This window comes from Notechis scutatus, chromosome 3 (genome assembly GCF_049901735.1).
Source record: "Notechis scutatus isolate UNSWTSFEM ecotype Mainland chromosome 3, rNotScu1.2, whole genome shotgun sequence".
In the NCBI taxonomy this organism is placed as follows: Eukaryota; Metazoa; Chordata; class Lepidosauria; order Squamata; family Elapidae; genus Notechis; species Notechis scutatus.
In genome coordinates, this window is record NC_142011.1 from 43,938,204 (window position 1) to 43,963,348 (window position 25,145).

At 39.2% G+C, this 25,145-nt stretch overlaps 1 long non-coding RNA gene across 8 annotated transcripts in view; it reads left to right on the top strand.

Moving 5' to 3' along the window:
• LOC113417020 (uncharacterized) overlaps positions 1-25,145 on the top strand; it is a 55,830-nt gene that overhangs the window by 6,536 nt on the left and 24,149 nt on the right. For 5 of the 8 annotated variants that reach the window (XR_015748514.1, XR_015748512.1, XR_015748507.1 and 2 more), the window contains exons 3-4: positions 13,443-13,567; positions 21,572-21,716. This is a non-coding gene — a long non-coding RNA (uncharacterized LOC113417020). Of the gene's footprint in view, positions 1-13,442; positions 13,568-21,096; positions 21,195-21,571; positions 21,717-25,145 lie in introns of all 8 variants that reach the window. The other 3 variants (XR_015748511.1, XR_015748509.1, XR_015748508.1) reach the window with 2 other exon arrangements.

Genomic DNA, 25,145 nt, shown 5'->3' on the forward strand with positions numbered 1-25,145 from the left:
GATAAGAAGTGAAAGTTTTGGCTGACTGGGTTAAATTGTAAAAGCAACAACTAAGGTACCCTGGAATTTAAACTTACAAAAAATAACATCGCTCCCAAAGAAGAGTCGGAAGCAGCGAAGGAAAGTGAAAAGGGAAAGGTTTGGCTTTTTTTTCCTTCTCTCTCCTTCCCTATACTGACAACTAAGAGACTTAAATAAGAAATCGGAAAAATCCACTTTGACATCAATAGGCAATTAAGCTGAAAATAAAACAAAATGCCACAGGGATAATAAAGATTTCTGGACATTAAAATTTTTCTTTTTCATAAGCAGGAAGGGAGAGAAAAGGAATAAGGGCAGGATCTGGAAGAGGGAGGAGACTGCCTGGAATTAAAAAGAATCTACAGTAAAACTTCAACAAGACTTCTAAAAGATACATTTTAACTGAAACTTTGCAACTAAATGGTAACCCCAGGAAGAGAAAGTGAAAAAAAAAGAGCAAAAAAGAAACAGCTTGCGTGTATTTGGATTATTTGGATTCTTGGTTATTATATTTGAATGACTAAAATCAATCGGGTGGTTGTTTAAAAATTTATACAATGGCACCATTTCTGGATGAATCGAAAATGGAACTTAAAAAGTACAAAGAAGATGCACAAGAAGGGAAGGGTTCTTTTGGCTTTGTTTTTCAATTCTTAGAAATGGAGATTTGGAACTATGAGAAACAACAAGAAACGATTGCAAAACAAGAAGACTGGGACAAAGAAGAAGCCATCTTTAATGAACAAGTAATTTTATGTGGGGAAGAAAAAGGAAAGGGGGGGGAAAGAGAATGGAGAATTTAAGACTTAAAAAAACAACAAAAGAAAAGAAAAATAATTCGAAAAATAAGTATAATACTGGAAAGCAACAGAAAAGGGGAATACAGAAGAGAGAAATAGAGGTAGAGAGACAAGGGGGTAAAAAGGGGAGAGAGAAGAAGAGAGGGAAGAAGGAAAGGAAAAGAAGTTACAAAGGACCGGAGCAAGATATAGAGAAACAGGACCTATTTAGAGATAATGGGTGAAAATCTAACTGAAAAAGGTATTCTGTAAAGGTACATAAGATTGTATTGTTATATTAGTAATAGAAATAACTTTAGAAAATTGGAAACAACGTATGATTAAAATGAGGGATAAAATAGTTAGTGTAATTTAGTGAAATGTTTGTGAATAATAAAATAAGTGAAATAAAACAAATGAGAAAATTGAATTAGGAAGGAACGGGAACATTTTAATTAGTTAATGTTTTATAAAATATAAGTGAAGAGGGGGGGAATTAACTATGGAAAGCTTATAATTGTTCCCATAGAAGTATGATATTTAATTGAAAAGTAATGTTAAAGATGTTAAGACTTTAATGAATATTAATATTAATGATAGAATTTAAATGGAATGGAATGTTGTTTTAATTATATACATTTATATTTTTTCTTTTTTTAAGAATACAGTGTGTATTTTAAGAATGTACCAAGCAGAATCCGAATGGAAGTTATGTATTATATTGAATGTTACAACTTTAGGGAAAAGATATAAAGGCGTCATACTCCAATCAGTAACTACAGGAGAAATTTTGTTTAATGAGAAAAGATAATAGATAATTGAAACAGGACAGACAAAAAATATAAATACAATGATTTGAATTGAGATGAGATAATTAAAATAAAATTGAGAAAATTAAAAGAGGGGAGAAGCTATGCAGAAAATGTAAAATAGTAATAAGATATGGAATAGAATATAAAAATGAGCATGAACCTGAATTTGTGTCTGTACGAAGAAATGTAACCCGGGATTACGCTACTTTCAAAAAAGATGTTTTATTTGTATTTTTTTTCTCTTTGTGAAAAATCAAATAAAATTTACAAAAATAAAAATAAAACAGAAATCTCATTATTATTTTATTTGGCAAAGGGTAACTCTATAAAATGCTGTTGATATTGTGGATAGATTGTTTGCAAAATATTTGGGGGGGGGAGCTGGAACAAAACCCATAAATCAGACTATATATTTTGGCTGAGATCCAAAGATTTAGTTCTTTATGCTCAAGTTACTTTTGTCTAGTGATTTATTCCCATGGTATTCCTTTGTACATAGCTTTCAAAAATCAGTTTATTGCAATTTCAAATCGTTGCGTCTGTGTCTATACATTATCTATGTGTATATGCAACACAAATTTTTTTTTACATAGAATTGGGAACAGACCTATATTAAGATCAAGCAGTAAATACAAATTTTCTTTTTTTCCCCTCTAGGAATGCATTGCCATTTTTATGAGAAATGGATTCTGTGCTTACTTTGTTTATAGGTTTGTTGTTTAATTTCATAGAAAAGTGAATATGTTCCTGCAAATCTTACTAAGCTCAAAGGACTGAAAGGCTTATAAATAGGGTGGGTGACTGTTTATTTCTGTGTTTTTATAATCTGACAATTACAATTTCTTATATTTTGAGGCAGTTATTTTTGAACTGAATTTAACTTTATGAATTAAACATAAACCAAAAATTAGTATACCAAACTTGATTACTTTATGAGCAAACCAGTTATACAAAAAAGTGTTTGTTGTTCTAAAGTAATTTAGAATGTTGTAAAGATTGTTAAAATCAGTTTGATTAACTTTTCAGAATAAAAATAACACTTTTTGCATCTTCCTTTCAATTTTTTGGAAACACTTGCAGGTCTACTCAAGAATTAGTGACTTCAGTGGTCTAAAACTTGGCAGGACAAGTTGATGATCCATAGGATTTCCTAGATTCTCCCATGAGCTGTTCAGAGCATCCAGTAGTGGTAGGTGCTTCAGTCTCTGCATGTCTAGGCTGGGCTTAATTTGTGGAACGCTCCTCCTCCTCCTCCACGGTACTCCTCCCCAGTGTTCCCCAGTTTTGGCTCAGCCTCGTGAGAGATAAGCAGTGCTTGAGATTCTTTCTTGACCGAAACAGGGAAAATTCTTTCCTTGCTAGCAGGTTTGAAAGTTAATCAGCTTGTCTTTAGAATCCTTTAGCCTTCTAATCACATTGCGATTTCTCGATGTTGGCTCGCATTACAGAGATCGCTCGCATTACAGGGAAGTGCCAATTTGCGCCCCAAAGCGGCAGGAGGCTTCGGCACTGCTCCGCGCCCCCTCGCCACAACCGATCTTTCTACCCCTGCCATTCCGACAGATTGCCGCAGAGTTTCTTTACCCGAACAGCGGCGTGAGCTCTTTGCTCCCAACAGAGTCGTATCGCTTTCCTTCTCCCTCTGAACGCCACTTGGGGTGGAGGATTCAAATGCTTAGTGCCTTCCACCCTTCCCCGCCGTTTAGCCTTATAGGAAAAGCCATCGGAGGCTATTCCTTCACACGGCGGGTGTTTGCTGCTGGGGAGTGCGCCAAAAGATTAACGGCCGGAAGCCATCTTTTCTTATAAGACCTCGTGGCCACGCGCCTGTATTCCATTTCGTGTTGTGTGAGGTAACTCTGTTCCAAGCAGAGGTTCCCTTCAGGAACACGGGGGACCATTATACCCTCGTCTTGGTATTTTTCTACATTCGAGGCTATTCTTACAGTTAAATTGTTGGCTTAACCCTCACAGCCCAATCAACCCAGCGGCACAACAGCGAGCACCTAGGCCTGTGTCCGCCTGTGTAGGGAAAGCTGTTGAAGGCCTCTACCCTTATCAATCTGGGCCTTTAGGCATTCTCAATTTGGCTGTTTGGTTTCTCAGCACGTAATATCGTGCCACTTAATTAATATTCATATACATATTGCCATATATATATATTAGTGAATATATAATACAACAACAACAACAATAATAATAACAACAATAATAACAACAACTATTATTATTATTATTATTATTATTATTATTATTATTATTATTATTATTATTATTATTTTCTTCTCTTTGGTATAATATTTTAATATCAATAAAATATTATTACTGAGATACGACTCATTATAGATAGGTATTATTCAAAAAAAAAAAAAAAGAGGAAAGGGGGCAATAAAAACATCATCAGGGCAACTGGTTTGTCCTCAGATCAGGCCCCTGGGCGTGCCAACCGCCTTCACAGTATTGCATTGTATAACAAGCATACTGCAATTCCAACTTCAATCAAAATGGCAGACGGTAGCAGCTCCCAGACCTCATCCTTGAAGGTCAAAGCCAAATCTCAGCACAAACCTAAGCAGGCTAAAGGGAATTCTAAAACTTCAGAAAGGGATGCCATCAGGCGCCATAAAACTTTACAAAAACAGATAGATAAGTGCACACGGGAGGCGCACAAGGTCTCACAGGACTTCCCCTCCTCCAGTCCAGGTCCGTCTACCTCTTCCCATCCTCCTCCTCCCCTAGATCTCTCCCTCTCATCCAGGCGCAGCTTGGCTCCCCAAGCCAACAGGCCCAAGTATCTGGGACACCGACCACGCGAAGGGCTCCGAAAGCTACATTCACTCCTATGGCTGCCGGTCTTCGTCAGGACGACATTCTTATAGAGGAAGTTCCAGAGAGGATGAAGGCCTGGATGGAGCTGGCAATCCGCCAGGGAATCGCAGCAGGTCTTCAACACACAGTTATGACTAGGGAATATCCTGTGATCGCCAATCATGATTCCCAATCACTGAGATCGTTGACCAGGTCGGAGCAGCACTATACCCAGGTACATTTACAAGGGGATGTCCCCCTCCAAGGGCCAACTAAGGAGGAGGAGGAGGAGGAAGAAGTGGATCAAATTGATCAAATGGAAGAGATTGAATCAGGATCAATACATGACAGCGAGCCCCTGTCAGAAGCAGACCCCTTAGAAAGGGGAATGTACGAGGATGAGGGCCTTGTTCCTGACCACCCTGTTTTTACAGGCTTATTCCGCCCACAACTTTTCAGATCTCTCTTGTTTAAGGCAATAAATATTGCACGCCTAAACAAGTCGACCTTTTCTATCACTCCAACTCCTTCGGAAGAGGGACCAGAGGATCTAATTTTCAACCAACCAGTAGTCGAAGCAGAGGTGATCCCAGTTCCTCCCATGTTTTCAGACCTGGTACAGAAATAGTGGGCCTCTGCAGCGGTGTACCCAGCCCCCACTGGATATGACAGGAAATATTTCAATTTGGCCCCTGATTTCTCAAAATTATTGAATACTTCCGAGGTAGATGAACCTATAGTGGGATTAGCGTCCTCCTCCATTCCCAGTGATGCGCTGGAGGCATTAAAGCCGGAGGAAAAACGGGCCGAGCTAGCCCTACGCAGAGTCCATCAGTCTGACGCGTGGGCCATCAGAGCAGCCACGGCCGCCTCCTTCTTAACCCGTTCTTCTCTCAGATGGCTCCGCCTCTTACGTGAACATGTCCCTAATTCCAACCTTAGAGTGCACCAAGATATTGCTAAACTTATAACAGCTGCTGAATTCTCAGCTGACGCAACTTATCATGCAGTCAAGTTTTCAGCCAGGGCCATTACTTCACATGTCACAGCGCGACGCTTACTATGGTTAAAACATTGGCAAGCGGACTTTAAGCACAAATACAAGCTGGCTTCATCCCCAATTGTGGGAGACAGACTGTTTGGCCCTTCCCTTGATCCGCTACTAATTGAAACCCGAAACAAAAAGAAAATTCTTCCTTCCCTTTTTTGGAAGTCAGATTCTAGAAACCCTCAGTCCTTTCGGGGGGGAATCCTTTTGGCCCTTTTACCAGGGATCTTTTTCACCCAGATACCAGAGACCCCCATCATTCAGACCAGGGCAGCAGCCAGACAGGTCCGACTTCAGGGATAGGAGCAGAAGAGGTGGTCAATCCAAGAGTTCCTTTCGGGGAGCAGGAAACAGGTCCTTTCAGCATCCAAGATAACTCCCTGGACCTGACTCCCATTGGCGGATGCCTTAAATTATTCGCGGACCAATGGGACTCCTCAACCTCTGATTCCTGGGTCAGAGACACGATTAGATTTGGCCTTGCGCTGGAGTTTCAATCCACTCCCCCAGATTTTTTCATGTCATGCCCTCTCTCCAGAGACCCGGTTAAACGTAATCTCATGGAAACAGCTATCCAACACCTACTGGACATATGAGCCATCCAGCCAGTAGCCACCAACCAACGAGGCCGAGGTTTCTATTCACATCTTTTTGTTGTTCCCAAAAGTTCGGGGGGTGGGGGGGTGGAGAGCAATATTGGATCTGAAACGTCTCAACCGTTTCTTAGTATATCGCAAGTTTAAAATGCACACCCTGCAATCTATCTCACTTGGCATCAGAAAGGGTGACGTCCTCACGTCCATAGACCTGACGGAGGCGTACCTACATATTGCTATTTGGCCTTCCCACTATAAATTTCTGAGGTTCTGTTATAATAACCACCATTTTGAATATGTGGCCCTTTTGGACTAGCTTCTGCCCCCAGGACCTTCATGAAGGTTCTCGCAGTGCTAGCTACTCATCTCCGTGATATTCCCGTACGACTCCAGTGTTATCTTGATGACATCTTGATTTTGTCATCCTCTGCTCATCAAGCAGTCAAAGATACTCAGAACACATTCCAATCCCTACAACAACACGGATTCTCAATAAATTGGAAAAAGAGTCATTTAACACCATCGACTCGGTTAACCCATCTGGGGGCTGTCATAGATACGGTGGAAGGCAAAGTTTACCTGTCACCAGATAGACTAAATAGCATTCAGCAATTAATCAAGGAGATCAAGGGTCTTAAGAGGGTATCCCTAGCGGAACTATCAAAATTGTTAGGCAAGATCTCATGTATCTCTATCATCCCTTGGGCCCGGCTCTATACTAGATCCCTCCAGTGGTTCCTGCTCCCGTACCAGTGCTCCGGCTGAAGCAACTCCAAATACAAGGTTAGGGTACCATCAAAGGTCCTCATATCTCTCTTCTGGTGGACCAGACCAGTCATCAACAGAGGCTGCCTCTTCAAAGAGCCACACAGACTTACCATTACCACTGATGCCAGCCTGTTTGGATGGGGAGCGCACATTCAATCGCTCACAACCCAAGGCCGCTGGTCCGCCATAGAACAGTTGTGCAGCATAAATTGGCTGGAGCTTCGAGCAGTACACCTGGCTCTCCGCAGCTTCCTTCCACAATCAGCACATACTAATATTGACCGACAACATAACAGCCAAAGCTCACATAAACAAATGGGGGCACACAGTCGAAACATCTCATGCGAGAAGCGGAGTGCTTGTGTTGTTGGGCGGAGAGCAACCTACTTTCCATCAGAGCAGAGCACATTTCGGGTCTGTCGAATACACAGGCAGACTGGCTGAGCAGGGCCACGATCGATCAATCGGAGTGGCACCTCCATCCGACCCTGTTTCAAGAGGCCGTCAGGACATTTGGACAGCCGGTGGTGCACCTGTTCGCTTCCCCCCTCAACGCTCAGTTCCTGAGATTTTTTTCCAGGTACCCTTCGCAAGGAGCGGAGAACTACAATTCCTCCGCTGTCATTGACCCCCGGGACTTCTGTATGCATTCCCACCACTTCCACTGGTTCCCAAGGTCATCCAGAAACTGCTAGGTGAGAGGGCGGAACTACTTCTAGTAGCTCCTTACTGGCCCAGACGGCCGTGGTTTGCAGACCTCCGCAGTCTATCCGTATCAACACCATGGAGAATTCCGCCAGCCAGAGTTTCGCTAACCCAGGGACCCCTTCAACATCCGGACCCTCAATGGTTGCACCTGACCGTCTGGAGGTTGAGCGGAGTTGTCTGAAGAGCGAAAAGTTTTTCAACAGAGTTATCTCCACTATCCAAGCCGCCAGACACCCCTCAACAACTCGCATTTACAATGCCACATGGTCCAGTTTCTGCAAATGGTGTACCGAGTCTCGAATTGATCCCATCTCTCCATCTGTGGCTCAAATCCTAGGGTTCTTGCAAGAGGGACTTGACAAGGGATTATCACCTAATACGTTGAAAAGACAGGTGGCGGCCTTGGCGTCAGTTCTTGTGAAGGTCTACTATCTCTTTCCCATCATCCACGCATACGGAGTTTCCTTTGAGGAGCCACAAATTTACGCCCTCCAGCGGTACACCATTATCCCACCTGGGACCTTAACAAGATCCTCGTCGCACTCACTAAGGGCCCTTTCGAACCCTTGAAATCGTCAAGTCTTCAATTTCTGACGTATAAAGTAGTTTTCCTTGTAGCGATCACTTCTGCTCGTCGTATTTTGGAGATTGCAGCTTTGTCGGTCAGACAAGATCTTTGTGTTTTCCATTCTGACCGGATGGTCCTTCGTCTTGATCCTACATTTATACCCAAAATTAACTCGGTCTTTCATAGGGCACAAGAGCTGATACTTCCTAATTTTTGTCCCAGACCATCCCAAGGGTTGGAATTACAATGGCAAAGGCTTGATGTGAGGCGAGCATTGCAAATATATATCAACCGCACAGCGGCTTTCAGAAAAACGGAGGCCTTATTTGTGTCTTTTCAGCCCAACACTCAGGGATGCAAGGTCTCACCTTCTACAATAGGCCGTTGGCTACGGGCCGCAATAACGAAAACATATCAGACTCAATCCCTGCAGGTGCCCAGGGGCATAACAGCTCATTCAACAAGGAGCGCCTCAACATCGGCAGCGTGGGCCACACAGGCACCAATAACTGAAATTTGTCGAGCCGCAACCTGGGCCTCTCCATCGCCATTCATTAGGCATTATAAAATAGATGTGTTTGCATCCGCTGAGGCCTCCTTTGGCAGAAGAGTTCTGCAACGGGTCCACAGGGACCAGGAGGAGATTCCAGGCCAGACGGAGTCCCTCCTGTAGGACAGGCCAAGCTTTGGTATGTCCCACTACTGGATGCTCTGAACAGCTCATGGGAGAAAGGGTATTGGTACTTACCTGACACACCCATTCTCTTTGAGCTGTGAAGAGCATCCAGCCCCACCCTTTTTTTCCGTCTGGTGGGGACTTGTTTCGGCCAACGAGTTGTTAGGGCATTGAGGACGAGGGCGGTTATTTCTCTCGTCTTCGCTAAAACTGAGGAACGCTGGGGAGGAGTACCATGGAGGAGGAGGAGCGTTCCACAAATTAAGCCCAGCCTAGACATGCAGAGACTGAAGCACCTCCCACTACTGGATGCTCTTCACAGCTCAAAGAGAACGGGCGTTCAGGTAAGTACCAACGCCCTTTTTCTCCTTCCCACTGTTGCTCTGTCCAAGCATTCAAAGACCAAAAGAGGAACCTAAAGAAGTAGCAGCCTTCATTTGATGTGAACTAAACAAAGGAAGTTGGATGGGCAGTCGTAATTGTGGTCGCCAGTGTTAATTTTAATTCTGCATTAGCCCTAACTGTGATTAGTAGTAAGGCTTATATTTCACCAAATTTTGAATCACTGTTTAAAGCAATTTATAAGTGTTAATTATAAAGGATACTCACTAGCATTGATAATAAAACCAAAATATAAATATTTTAATAAATAATTATAATTATTTAAACTTTTATAAATAAATCAATGAGATAGTAGGACTTCTCCTTCCCTTTCAAGATGAAAACTATTCTGTACTTAAACAATGTTGTATAACATTCTGTAGTCTGAGACAACATGTTTAGGAATTGAAATGTGAGAATTCTAATTACTACTCCTTTTCTCACAAATGATGACTACACTCAAATCATTGTCAGGTATTTTGGGGAGGTATGAGGAGAGATCTTTCAAATGTTCAAACCAATATAGTTTTGCATACCTGAGTAGACTCAGTAAATATGCTGAAATTATTGTTTTCTTTTTGTATCCCCAATTTCACTATTACTTTGAAAGGTATTATACCATTAACCTTCATATTAGGCAAATTCCTGTTCCTGGAATATTTTTACCATGTATCTGTTATAGCTTATACCAGTGATGGCAAACCTTTTCAGCACCGAGTGCTCAACCTGCAACCCAAAACCCACTTATTTATTGTGAAGTGCCAACATGCAAGGGTGGGATCCAACCGGTATTACAACCAGTTCGGTGAGTGCACGTTTGCATGGCCATGCCTGATGAGCGCTGTGTGCGTGTGCACAGTGTTTGCAAGAAATCAGCTGTGCCGCCTGGACAGCTGACAAGCACTGCGTACGGGTGTGCAGCATTTGAAAATCCTCTTCTTTCCTTCTTTTTCAACCACAGCTGTGCCTCGCAAAGCAGCTGAGGTTGAAAAAGCTGGAAATAAAGGACAGCCACACTAGGTACAAATAGTGGATTTCATTTTATTCAAATAATAGCAAAGAGACCCCCTCTCCCCTTTTAGGTGTAGTAAAGTGAGGAGGGGGTTCTTCCTTAGATAACTCCCCTTTCCCATAAGAAGCAACATCTCATCTCTCTCCCTCTCCCACTCTTTCTATCTCTGTCTTTCTCCCTCTTTTTCTTACATCTCTTTCTCCCTTTTTCCTTCTCTCTTTCTCCCTCTCTTTCTCTTCTTCTTCTCTTTTTCTCTTTCTTTCATCTCTCTCTCCCTTTTCATACATCTCCCTTTCTCCCTCTATCCTGCCTCCCTCTTTCTCCCTTTCTCTCTCTCTCTGTTCCCCTTTATCCCTCTTTCTCCCCCCCCATCTCTCTTTCTCTCTCTATTCCTCTCCCAGTTCTCTGTTGCCTGGAGATGAACCGAGGGGGGAGAAGGGCAAAGCCTTCTGTAGCCCTCCCCACACGGTTCCTGAACTGACCCCTGTGACGGAGGGAGACTGAGAGCAGGAAGCCGAGCTTTGGATTGCAATGGGTGTTAAAGTACCCGGCGGCAGCGCTTCCTTAGCCACAACTGCCGGGCGAGAGAAAAGATGTTGGGCTCCGCCCCCACAAAGGGGAACAATAGCAATTGCAGAAAGCTCCGGGTGGCTAGGAAGGGGGACGCACCTCCGGTCTCCCCAACTTTCCCCCCAGCTGCTTCCTCCTCGCTTTTCCCTTCGACTGCAGGGCTAGCCAATCGCGAGAATGCGGCTCCTGTACGCAGAGAAGAGGCTCTGAGAGACAAGGCGGGAGGGTAGAAAGGGCTTTCAGAGGGTAAAGGGGATTAAATCGCTACCTTTTTCCACACTCAAGGGGAGCCGCTTCAGGTGACCGTGGCTTTCTCTCCTGCTTAGAGATAGAAGTCCCGCTGATCAGGATTTTTTGTTTGTTTTGGAGCTAAGCGAAATGAGAGCTTTAAACGAGATACATGGGTGGGCAGAGATGGGGCCAAGCAGGGCAGGGGTGATTTTTTCCCCTACAGTCTCCCTAGCAAACCTGCGTCATGGCTGCTGCCTCTTGCCTCTGCATATTGAGGAGGCTGAGCAGCAGTGGGAAGAGCGCGGAACTCTTGAGCTCCAGGAAGTGGCTGCCAGTGATACCTGAAGATGTTGCAAAGGGGAGGCTCGACCCCTCCCCCTCAGGAGCCGCAAAGCGCTCGCTGGCCCTCGCCAAGCCGCCTCCTTCCCACTGGGCATGCAAGCATTTGTGGCAAGGAGGAAGAGAAGCGCAGTGGGAGGGGAGGCAAGCACCTCCGCCTTCCCCTCGCAGGCCAGGGGACACCTGGGAAGAGCTCTGATGCAGCGATCTTCCACATAGTACCATCCCTCCCTGTTTAGTACCCCTGTTGCTAACATGGGTGTGCTGCAGACCACCAGCCTTTCCTGGTGGCCGCGGCGGTGGCATTAGCGGGCAAGGGCTGTAGGGATACCCGCTTCTCTTCTGCCAGAATCGCGCTTGGGCAGCATCCAGCCAGCCATACCTGCCTTCCCCCCAGCCCATATGAATTGTTAAAAGCCACTGGAGGCACGAGGCAGGCATACGGGCACAGGGGAGTGACTGGTGGCAGTGCTCCTGGCTGGCAAGGGGGCAGATGTCCCAGGGCTGCATGCTGCCACCGACAGCACCAACAACAAGCTGGCCAGAAGTGGGAGCAGCTGAGCCTGGGCCTGGGTAACTTACCAAAAATTATGCAGACCACAGAAGTCAAGCAAGGAGTCAGGGCAGGCAAGCAAGTGGCCGTGATGATTAGAAGCAAGGAGCGGGAACCAGAGAGCAGACAAAGAACCATTTGGCAGCGTGTGTGACTCTGGAGGTGGGAGAGGCAGAAAGGGCGGGCCAGCCAGTGGGACAAAAAGTTAAACGGTTTGGCCATTGTTTTTGCAAATGGGACAGGGAAAGCAGCGTGATCTAGACCCAAAAATCAGCTGGGAGGCGTGCATGCGCAGTGGAGCTAAGTTGGGCCGACCGCTCATGAGCCTGAAGAGAGGGCTCTACGTGCCACCTGTGGCACATGTGGCATAGGTTCGCCATCACGGGCTTATACCAAAAAATGAACACTAGTTTTGAAGCTTAACAGTTTTGTAGTTTTTTTCCCTCCAAAAACTACAAGTAGTTCCTGACTTACAATCACAATTGGGACAGAAATTTCCATCATAAGTCATTATGGCTATAAGTTGAGTTAGGCCTTATTTACAACAATCTTTAAGGAGGTTGCTATGCAAATTACCCAGGTGTTAAACTAGCTTCTTCTATGGACTATTTTGCTGTCTTTTTTTTTTTGCTGGAAATTGTACAAAAAAATGGTTGCAAATCAGAATCATGATCGCGGAATGCTGCAACCAGTCATAGATCAATAGCAATGGCACTTAGACTTATATACCGCTTCATAGTGCTTTACAACCCTCTCTAAGTAGTTTACAGAATCATCATATTGTCCCCAACAATCTGGGGCCTCATATTACCAACTTCGGAAGGATGGAAGCTGAATCAACCTTGAGCCAGTGAGGATTGTATTCCTGGCAGTAAGCTAAATTAGCTTGCAATACTGCACTCTAACCACTGTGTCACCATGGCTCTAAATCAGTTGTAATTCAGTTGCTGCTAAGCTTCTGAATTGCAATCATGGGATCGTGGTGATGGTATGATGGTCATAAATGGGAGTACAGGTCATAAGTCACTTTTTCCAAGGCTGTTGTAACTTTGAACTGTCTTTAAAGGTCATAAGTTGAGAACTACCTCTACCTGTACCTGAACTACTGTGGTTTTTACAAGCAAACAAAATATTACAAAATGCATCAAGGCTGTTTCCAAAGAAGAATGTCTTGTGCACTGCAGTAGTTTTGTACCAATACTGCCCAAATTTGATATCTATCCTCCAGGATGTAGCGGATAGTGCTGACTAACTTGGGATCTCTTAAGGAAAGATCTATGGGTTAAATTGCAATAAAAAACCTCCATCTTACAACATTCACCCTTGCAATAGTTAAAATTAGCTGGAGAGTAGTTGAGACCATTTGTAAATCCCATTCCTATTCTGGTGCCATATTTCAAAGAATCTTGGCCCTTTGAAAAAAAGACATTTTTAAAAGCTTTCAAGACTTTACAAATAAAATTATCAATTAATTTGAAATTTGGTTCTAATTTGCAGATTGTAAAAATTATTTTAAATGCTATATCTTTGGTTCCAGGTTCCAAGTAACTTCCTTTTTCCTTCATTTTTCAGCAGTACCCTGAATCTGGTGCCCAAACAGGCTATGGAGTCTGAAGACAATTTCTGATACTGTTATCACATCACTTCTGCTATAAAATAAGATTTGCTAGTCTTTAATGCCATGAAAAACAGATGAGGTAAGGTACATGAATATACAAAAGTTTATCTTTTAAAAATGATTATGTGATTATATTATGCTGTTTAAGAACAGGCTTCCAATTCTTACTGACTAATACATTTTATAGTTGAAAAAGTTAAAATAAAATGAGCCATCATAATTTGTTGAGACTATTAATTTGTTTATAGCTGTTAGCCTACTTATCTGCTAATGCTTCATATTCTTCCTTCAAGCCACATTGTTGGAATATCCTTGACAGGATTTATTATTCAAGAAAAACTACTTTTAAAATCTTGTAAATCTTCAAATTTAAAATAAAATGTATAGTCCTTTCAATCTGACTCCATAGTCTTAGAAGTTTCTAGTTTAGAACTGTACAACTTTTTTTCATACTGAAGTTGTGTGCCTTTGCTTAGCCACTCTGGAGCCATATTCTAAAAAGTGGGTAGAGTTGAAATAAAGACAATTTAAAGACAATGAAATCAGTACAATTTCATTTAAATGTAACTGAAATTAATTATATTTGTATGATTAAGGCCAGATATTTAATGAGTTTTCCCTTGGTGACTGAAACTTTACAGCATGATAACAATTAGAGAAGGGTTTGAAGGTTGCCTTCAAATCTCTGTAGAAACATCTATATTCCTGGGGCCATAATGCACTTTTACTATAAAACCTTTAGCACCATTGTGTACAACAAGTATTATATCTATGCTATCTATGAAGCAACTTTAAGGAAGCTGTACCATTTTTAAGGTCCTGTGTGGCTACTTCATAAACTGCTTCCTGGTGTTCTAATTAATTTCCACTATTTAATACTAGTGCCATTATTATGAATTAGGCAAATGAATGTTAATCGTAAGTCAAAGAAAATCCTTACAATTATTATTACAAAGTAATTGATTTAAAGTAACTTCCAGATCATACCCATAATTTCCTCCGATAGTATTTTTCAACTTGTTTTTAAAGTAGAATTCTTCCATAGAATTAAATATACATGAGCCTCAATGTCAACATCCAATCTATAATTCTTAGCTTTTTGGTGAAAATCAAGTGGAGCATCTATGCTCTTAGTTTCTCAGTTCTCAGTTTACTATTGCCAGGTTTCTACTTTATTTTAGAATATGAATACTTCTAGACCATAGAAGCTTTGGGTTTCATATATGAAAATGGCACATGTCACTTCTCACTAGTTATCTTTATCATAAGCTTTAAAAAAGAAGTGGGATGCCCTTTAAAAGAAACAGGCATGTGATAAAACTAAATAGAAGCTAAATTGGCTTTGAAAGAACGTAGCTTGAAACCGATAACTATTTGATGTACAGAAAATGGTTGCTAGGTGTAACTGTCAATAGCTGTAAATATAATGAGTTATGAATATCTCCATGGAAGAGGTGGATGAGGGGGCAGAAGCAGAGGACTCCTCAACAGAACAAAATGATTAGGAGCACAGAAAAGAACTGTGCCAAGTTTCCACAATTCAATTTAACTGTTTACGCCTTTTTATTGGTGAGAATATTCTGTTGGAGAATAGTAAAAATGAAGTTTTCTAGAGAACCAAGAATTTCATGATCTGAGTCTGTGTTATAGGCCTTGTAACAGAGTCCTATTCTGAAATAAATTCCATTGTGTTTAATGGATTTTATGTGGGAGCATGTATTAAGCTGCTTTAAGAATTCTTACATGTAATAAATTAGGTTATGCTGTATAAGGTGAGACATTGGCTCAAAGGCCAAATAAGAGGAAAAAGGAGCATGCAAAACAGTCCCAGTGATTGGCATACAGAATGAAGCTTCTAGATTGCTTCAGAATGTTATAAATACTAGATCTCTGGAGTTAACTTCTTCAATTGTGCTGTTATTCTGTTACATAGATAAACTTCAGGCATGGTTCAGCAACAGTTTCTCTAAGGTTACTTTTATATAGTTTACTGCTATAATCTAGATGAAGTACTTCTTGAATTTAAGACTTTGATTTCATTATGGAGACTCTCACACAGATGGTGCAAGCAGCCCTTACATGAGCAATAATAGATGTCTCAGAAGAGATAAACTCCTCCCATCTTTGAAAGGACAGGACAATGAAAGGAGCCAATTATTTTGAATGATCTAAATGTAAAGTTCACATATGAAACCAGAAATGCTTGTTGGGATTCTTGTGTGATCATACTAAAATATGGCTTAATGAATCTTATTAATCTGAATTTAGAAAGAATATTTCATGAAATATTATTGATTATTGGTAGAAGGCTCTTGTATCAGTAAAGGAGAAATATACTCTACATAATTTTGTTTGCTGATTTTTTTCTATTGTCTAGCTGTTCCGCCCCCCAAACACACACACACACACACACACACACACACACACACACACACACACATCAGGGATACAATAGACCTCTTTCATTGCAGATCCTAGGGTACCAAAATTTCAAAAATCTTTCTAGCTGCATATTGTTTAAATACCAGATTTGGTGCTTGTTTTTATTTAATCAATTTATTTTACCGTATTTCATAGTGTTACAATAGTCAAAAACTAAATTTTCTTCTTTGTATTACTTCAGTTTTTGTGAATCAATTTACTGAAAGTAGACCAGAGATTAGAAATTAGATCCTTATATAAATATTTTTATATATTTTAAATTCACTTTGCAGAAGTCATCAGTGATAGATCCAACAGGATATAAATTAGATTTCTCTCTTCAAGAAGTAACCAAATATACAAGTAGTCCTTGATTAACAACAGCAATTGGGACTAGAATTCCCATCACTAACAACATTGTAAAGTTTGATGTCATTTGACTGCACCACCTAGAAATGGCAATTTCAGCAAGCATGGTTGCCTTCATTAAGCAAATCATCACAGATCATTAAGCAAGAGTATCGCATGGTTGCCAGACCACTTCCTGCTGGCTTTCCCATTGACTTTATTTGTCGGGAGCCAGCAAACAAAATCACAAATAGTGACCATGTGATGGCAGGTTGCTGCAACATCAAAATCACAAGCCAGGTGTAGAGCACAGAGATAGTTATCACATATCTACAGGGACTTTGCAATAGATAGAACTCTTTTAGGTTTCTATTATTGTGCCACTCATTCAGTGCCTCACAAATTTGATCAGTTGCTGAAAATGTGGTCTTTATCAAAGAACCACCTGTAAAATAAAGTTAGATTCTTTGTTAAATTCCTTGCTGTGTGTCAGGTTCAATACTACTTGATTGTAAAACAATAGTAAAAGAATCTTGAAAGTATGAATGCACTTCTCCCCATCCTCCCTTCATTTTGGTGAAAACTAGTGTGAGGGGCATTTGAGATGTTTACTAAGAACATCTCTTGCTCTAGACTCAGGACTCTTTTACTTGACAGCTGTCTTCCTGTCCTTCAAGGCAATTTCTTCTGTTCTCTTCATTGCATCATTCATTTTCTTTGTTTAGTGAGCTACAATGTATAATGTGGCTTAATTTCGTAGAGGTTCACATGAATGCATCAGATACTTAGTTCGATATAGCTTCCATTCTAACATACATATTAGAAGCATAAAATTAATTTTCAACTCAAGCGAGATACAGATCACCTTTTAGTTAATATTCTATATTAATTTCAAAGCAAATTACATATTGTTTCAACGATAAACTAGAAAACACCTAGTACAGTCAACAATGGTTTGGCAGATATGTATACTTAAAATAAATCTTAAAATTTCTTATGCCAATCTTAATTTGAAACAAATTTGGCAGCTTCTTCTTCTGATCTGGCAGAAAAGAACAATAATTTCAGGCAAATGTAATTAGAAGTTTAATAGAAAGTGCTTGGGTCTAAGTTATTTATGCAATAATTTATATGCTATCCAAAGCAATTTGGGGACAGCTTGTAATATTATTTTATTAGTAATTATAATCGGGTGTCTGTTCTTATTTTGCAAATAATTGCAAATAATTCTTTACTGTGAGCAATTATTGAGTGAAAGATTACATTCAATAATCTAACGTTGTTTGGGTCTGCTACATTCTTGATTCTGCATAGATGGTCTTTGGTGGACACTTGTTTTCTGGGACCATAGTAAGATACATATTTGGAATTGTCTTTTCTGCCCATTATATGAATTAATTGATACATATTCACATACTCAAGAGCTTATATTCTTGGTGAAGCTAGTATAGAATTACTTCTCCTGAATCTCAGATTGGCTGCTTCGGGGAAGTGCAGAACCAATATAGAAACTGAAACAGAGTCAAACATAGTCAAATAGTTCATACATGAACAGTACCTGCAATATTTTGGGATTCAGTTTTAGCTTGTTTGATCCATCCAACTCCTCAAAAACACGAAAAGCTACTCTGCATCTCCATAAGGCTTGCAAGGAAATGTACTGGGTTATTATCAGCATATTGATACAATACCTTAAATTAATGGATAACCTCTACCTTCAGTTTAAATAAAAAGAGATTGCTGAGTCCTGTGGCATCCCAAATTGCAGCAGTCATGGGTTCACCTGTTCATAACTTCCATCCTAAACTACTCATTCAGAAATGAAAGGACCATCATGTTTGCCACCCCCAATCCTTACAGTAGTCCATTGTAGATGTGTGAATGCCACTGAGTTGTCTAATAAGATCAGGAAGGGTGAACTCCCTCCATCCAGTTCCTCCTTGTATCTCCCTTCCGGGTTTCTCCCCTAGGTTTCCAGCCAATGCCCTGACTGAATCCTAGATTTTAAAAAAAATCTAGGGTTGTATGCAGTTGACATTCTTCCAATTTCCCTCAAATATCCCCAGAAAGGGGAGATTAGAGTCTGGGCAGAAATTGCCTGATAAGGTTGGATTTAGAAATGACCTCTTCAGGAGTAAGCACATCTTCAAGGCAGCTGCTACCACCACCTCTCCCCCAAAAGTATGAATCTATGAATCAAGTCTATCTAGACACATGCCAAAGATCACCCACACTCCCTAAAGGAGCTAGGTAAGGCATGGATCCAATCAATGAGTGGGAGAGTTGGGTTTTGTTTTGTAACTTCTTGTATGCTTTGACTATCTTTTTATTAGAGAAGGTCTAGAGTAGGGGTCCCCACAACCACCAGGCTGCGGCCCAGTACTGGGCCATGGCCTATTTAGAACTGGGCCACGAGTGGTGAGCCGATGCATATGCATGCAGCTTGATGCCAGCCTGCCGCTTGTGCGGCCTGGTTGATGTGTGTTTTTCCATTCTATGTATCATATAGGAAGAAGTTATTCATTTCACTATTGTTTTATTTTCACATCTTTTTTCACATGATCTGTTGTAACAGTAGATTGCTTCTCTTTGAGCTTGTAAGTGCTATTGGTTAATAATAGGTAAATAACCATTCAGAACTAGATCACAGATAAACAGATCATATGTTTACTACAGATTAAGTATGTTCCATTTGATAAAATGGATGACTATCAGATTTCAAAATATCAAATGGGGAGATAGGTCTGATAGTCATGAAGTAGTTCTAATAGATGTAAATTATTAATACTGGATTAACAGAATTTTTTGTCAATATAAGTAAACTAATAGGTTAATATCTAGGTTGAGTCCAGGCAAGGTCTCTACTGTAGTTGCAATTGAGAAGGTTGGGTCTGCTATGGCTATTAAATACCTGTCTTTCTCAGCTTCTGAAGATGGATGTAATTATTTGTGATGATGGAGAGAGTTAAAAATTGCTATCTAATATTGTTTTGATTTATTAGAGATGGGAAAGCTAATTTCTCCAGGTGTTTATCCTATCAGAATTATCTCTCTTGAAAAATCTTGCCCAGTACTATGTTTATTTGCAATCTATGGATCAAACCGAGAGGTAGTCAAAAGGCAATTGAGTAATCTAAGACAAGAAATAAACCAGATTAAATTCTGAAGGATGCAAAGAGAAACAAGGTCAAGTTGAACGCCCAAGGACTTAGTGAGTCATGGCACAGGATGCAAGATGCTTGATCATAAAGTACAAAATGTACAGATTTCGTTTCTATAACATCTTTGTTCTTGAACAGAGGCTTTTATGTAGGAAGAGGATAATCTAAAGTCACTAATTTATTAACTGCTAAAGGAGTTTAAGTCTTCAAGGGAAATTCTCAAAGCAGTTGTAATTTCCAAGAAACTTCTGCTTGGATTTTGATATTCTTGCTATGTTCTCTGTCTCCAATCTTTAACACCAATGTGCCTCAATTTTTCTGGCAAAAAGGAACTCATTGATTCAACAGCCTCTCTTTCCTTCCTCTCTACTGAGGACTCAGTTCAAAGATTCAGGTATGCATAGTTACATTTCAGTAGGAATATCTTTTACATGAGATTACTCCTGAATTTTAATTTTATTTTATTTGTGCTGATGCACCTTAATATTTGTTTTTGTAATGCTATATATAAGTCAAGGTAGTGTTTGCCATTGTCTTCTGGGAGATGTTTCAAATTATGCTGGTCTGTGCTAGTCTTGTGACTTGGTTTGAGTGATCCTTGGTGCTCTCTGAGATTGCTTGTTTTCTTGTAGTTGTTACCTAACTTATCAAATTAGGTAACATCATCAGTACAACAATCAAGTAAGCAATACCCCAATCAAGAAATTGCCAGAGAAGCCAACAGTAAACAGCCCAATCAAAGAATCTCTAAGACCACCCCCACCAACACTGACAGTGCAAGCCATTAAAATATAAACTGATAGCAAACCACACTCCTTACTAGCACTGATGTTGTTATCTAGTTTGAATGAAACATGTGGAAGAAAACAAGCAAGCTCAGAAAGTACCAAGAACCTCTCATTTCAACCCTGAACTACAAATATCTTCCTTTGATTTGTGTTTCAAATTCCCAGGTTAGCTTACAGTCTTTGTATTCCCAGATGTCTCCCATCCCAATACTAACCAATTTACTAATTATTACTCCTATCCCAGTACTAAGCTTCCCAGAGTTATCCTGTGGTGGGGCGACCAATTAGAGATGGACGGACGAATGGATGTATGGATGGATAGAACCAAACTAAATCATTCAGAGCTTCTCAGCACAGATATTTCTGGTGCCCACAGAGCTCTGGTGCCATTATATCCTAATTTAGCATTTTGTTTAAATGAAACCATTGATACATAGATTATTGCCTAGCTCATATATCTTTTTTGCTATGCACATTCAAGCTCATTGAATCATCTATTGCAAAAGCTTTTGGAAGACTCACAAAAGGCTCTTAAGAATATTTGTATGTTATGCTAATCATACCTAACTTTCCAGGAAAGCATAGAGAAACAGTTCTTCATGGTGAGTATATCAAAGAGAAATTATTAACTTTTTAGTTAATAATTAATTGCCAGAAATACTTTTTGTTTGAAGTTAATACAGTTCTGGATATCATCTATAGCTGCTTCAAAAGTTCTCCTGAGCTTTACTGCAAAACAAAACATTGAATTTCTGATTGGCCCTAAATACAATGAATAGATATATACCACATAGGAGGGATAGAAGAACAATGCAATGCTATTTGCTGTTCATGCTTCCATGGAATACAGTTGATTTGGTTGTTTTTCTGTCTTTTGGACAATAAAACAGGAAAATAGTCAGGACAACTATTCTAACAAGGAAAATGAAATGGTAAAGGAAAAGTTTAAAAGAGGAACTATGATGGAAAATATGGTGGAATTGTTGAGGTAAATAGTGTATGAGTTAAGAAAACACCATTCTATACTAATAGAAGATTTTGAAGGAATGAAACATTTTAGTTTGTAAAGTTGAAAAAACAGAAAACAAAATCTTGTTCCTTTTTAAAGATTTTTTTCCAACCCAGCTTGTTTACTTCAAGGATATTCTGTAATATAATGCATTCAGTTATACCTGCATCCTTTTCTGCTTTCTTCTCCAATTATCTGTAATCACTGTCAAAGATTTAGTGCATGCTAAATCTATCTTTAGGGTTGTATTTTATATTTCCACTAAGCTATTTATTATAAGTTTTTTCTGCTTCTCTAAGTATACTAATTCTTCTAACACATTTCTTATTAATCTTTTTTGATTAATTCTTTTACAGAAATGGCTATCACAATCTAGAGTTCCATTTTTTTTGTATTACTGTGGTCTGCATTCTCATACTTGAAAGTGCCAAGAGAAGAACCTGCATCTGAACGTATTCTCTTCTAATAGGAGCCAGGGACTCCAATGGCTTTCTACAACAGGTAGTCCTCGACTTACTATTGGTCTCTCACCAACCACCTGAAGTTATGACAGATCACACTGTGGATACTTATAACCCAGTTTTGAAGTTCCAGGGCCCTTCCATTATGTGACCACATTTCAGGTGCTCAATAGTTGGCCTGCACTTGCAGGCATTTGCAGCATCCCATGTTCCCATGACCATGTTTTATAACAGCTTTTACTTCCAATTTTTGGCAAAATCAGCCGATAGCAAATCATTGCTTTGCTTAACAACCATTACAAATATCATAAAATTGGGTCAGTCACATTAGTGATCTGATTTATAGCCATCACAACTTGTGACTGTAATGGGCAGACACTATTACAGTCATAAGTCAAGGGCTACCTGTATGTGACTTGCGATTAAGAGAGTGTTATTTTCAAAAGAATGTTCTCTTCCTTTCTTTTTTACTAAGAAAAATATGCCAGTCTGTACAGTTTTCATATATTTGTATTATTTGGGGAAGTGCCAGTATCAATGGATACAGGATTGTAATAGGCCCTTATTTTTTCAAATGAGGCATTTTTCTTCTCAGATGTCAAAGAATCAGTACTGTCTTGCACAAGTAAATTTATGGACAGTAAATTATTGTCCTGAGGGTATGATTATTCAGGAAATAATATATATTCATAATTCTGTGATATATTTTAATTGTATTGGCATATACAATGACAGATATGTCAGAAAGGTCTAAAGTGTTGTAAGGCCAATATTTTGATTTTTCAGAAAGTAGAAAAGAAGTAGTCCCAAAGGTGCTTTTTCAAAAGGCAATCTGACTTGTTTTCTTTGAAGATGTTTTGCTTCTCATCCAAGAAGCTACTTCAACTCTTCAGAAGAAGCTTCTTGGATGAGGAGCAAAACGTCCTCAAAGACAACCTTGAAAGTTCAATTGCCTCTTGAAAAGACACCTTTGGGATAACCATAACCTGGATGACTGAGAATCTTTGTAGACATTTAGAAAAGCAGTATTTACTCTGATGTCTTGGGTACAATCTCCAGTGTGAAGAGATAGATACTGAATTTTTGTACTGTGTTCTTTTAAAGAACTTAATATTGTTTTAGGATTGTAAAGGCAAGAAACAGATTGAAAGGTTGCATGTAGCATAAATTTATTTTTTTAATCATATAGGATGATAACAGCTTAATTTTTCATTCATATGGCCTTGCCAGGATACTTGGTTATGATAGGGAAAGTGCAAAGGTGAATATCATCTTAATGTAGTTCTTTATTCATTCAGTGTGTTAGCCATTATATAACAGAATGATCTCAAGTGATTTATTGTATATAACCCACATAAAACAAGAATAAAATTCAGTGAACTTCAAATATGTGTAAACTTTAAAAGCAGAAAAAAGCCATTTAGATTGAAAAACACTAAAACAATATGCAGCACTGATCATTAAATATACAAATATCATTCTGAAAGAAGTTCAAAACATGGATTGAACAGCAACATCATATAACTGTTTTAATGGCCTACAAGAAAAGATACTAAAATCTGTTGCCAAACATAGTTCTAAAAGACTGATATGTTTGGAAGTATAATGTGTGGTGGCTGTCATTGAGAAGGATCACTCATGGATAGGTGCTTCCTTCATCGTATCAGAGTGCATCCAGAGCAGAGCCTTGAATGGCTATCTTAGGACATTGGTGGGAGTATATATTTTATTTTGAAAATAATTGATATTAATGAATTACTTATGTATTACATATCATTCCATATGATAAATCCATTTTAGTCTGATCCAGCAGTGCATCTAGATTCTTATGGTAAGCCCCAAACACTCAGGATACCATTTGATTTGTTGAGAATAAGTATTTGTCTGATATGATTATTTTCATCTTGAATAAGTTTTGTTAAGTTTGAGAGCCATAGACAACCAAAACAATGAAACATCTCTTTCTGTCCCTGGCAGAACAGAGTTTGGCAGGCTGTCCAGCAGAAGGCTAAATAGATTCCTGTTGAAGCAGATTCCTTTGCATAATATCTCTTACTATTATCTGCAATAAATTAATAACTCTCACTACTTAATGCCTGGTTTGCTTTTTCAGAAATTATTGGGAAAGTTTCAGAACATAATATTCTGTAAATAAGCTAACTTTACGTTCAGATTTCTGTCCACAATGTATGTGTATCACATACTTTAAAATGTTTGATGATGTTAGTGTAATGTTTACATTTTACAAACAGCATTTTGATGCATTCTCAGAATAGTCTAGGTAACAAACGTGGAATTTTCTTCCCCTTAGATTACTGTATTTTTGTCAATGTCACTTTGTCAGAAGCTGTGTTCCTGATAGGAAAAAGGGGTTTTGACTCTGAAATGGTGAAACAAGAGTCTTCCTTTTCTTTTTGACATATTTTCTTCCTTCAACCATTATTCCCCAATATTTTTCTGGACAATTGCCAATAAATTATCAGATTATTCTTCCTGGACTAAAGAGATTTTGAAATCTGTTCTAGGATCACCAGTTATCCATCCAAATTCTAATGGCAGAATTAAAAAGTAACATTTCCTTTTATGTACCTTTATTAAATTTTTAAAACAAAACATTAAAAACTAACAAGAACTAATATTTAGAAAGGAAAAAAAGAAGGATAAAAATAAGAAAAGAACAAAGACAAAAATTCAGAACTCAAAGACAAGGAAAAAAGATTATAAAGAAGTTACTTCCAATTATCTTATAGTTATAACTAGATATAAATTGACCTCTTGAGCTATGGTTACATCATTATTTACATATTTTCTATTATCATTTTTAAAAAAAAAAAAAATCATTAGGACCATATACCATCATTTAATTTTTTTTGTTTCCTGCAAAAAGTCAGTAAAGAGATTCTAATCAACTTAAGACAGTATTCTTTCTCTAGTTAAAGCTGGCACTCTCAACAAGTTTAATCAAGTTCCCCATTCATTGCTTTCTTGTAGGTAAAACCAAATCTTTCTACGTAATAATAGTCTCACTGCAGTTACAAAAAGAAAGTTCCAATGATTTTTTTCCAGTTGGTTATCCATTGGTTCCAAAAGAAAAGCTTCTAGTTTTAATTGTATATTAATCTTTAACTATTATATGTAATTCAGTCCAGAATTTTCCACCTTTTTATACTGTCCACCAACCTCTCTTTTTTATTAAATTTCTAGCATAAATTTGAAGAACCTTTATATATACATTCTAAGCAATTTTTCTGGTGTTGTGCATCAGTGTAACATTTTATCAAAATAATCTTTAAGACTGTAACAATGTAAATTTCAATCATTTGAACAACATACTTTCCCATGATCCATTTATATATTGTAACCAAAGGTTTTAGCCCATTTTATCATATTTTATTTCAATAAAAGCTTATGCATTATAGCAGTGACATACCGTACTCATATTTTTACACAATTCCATTTCAAATTCAGT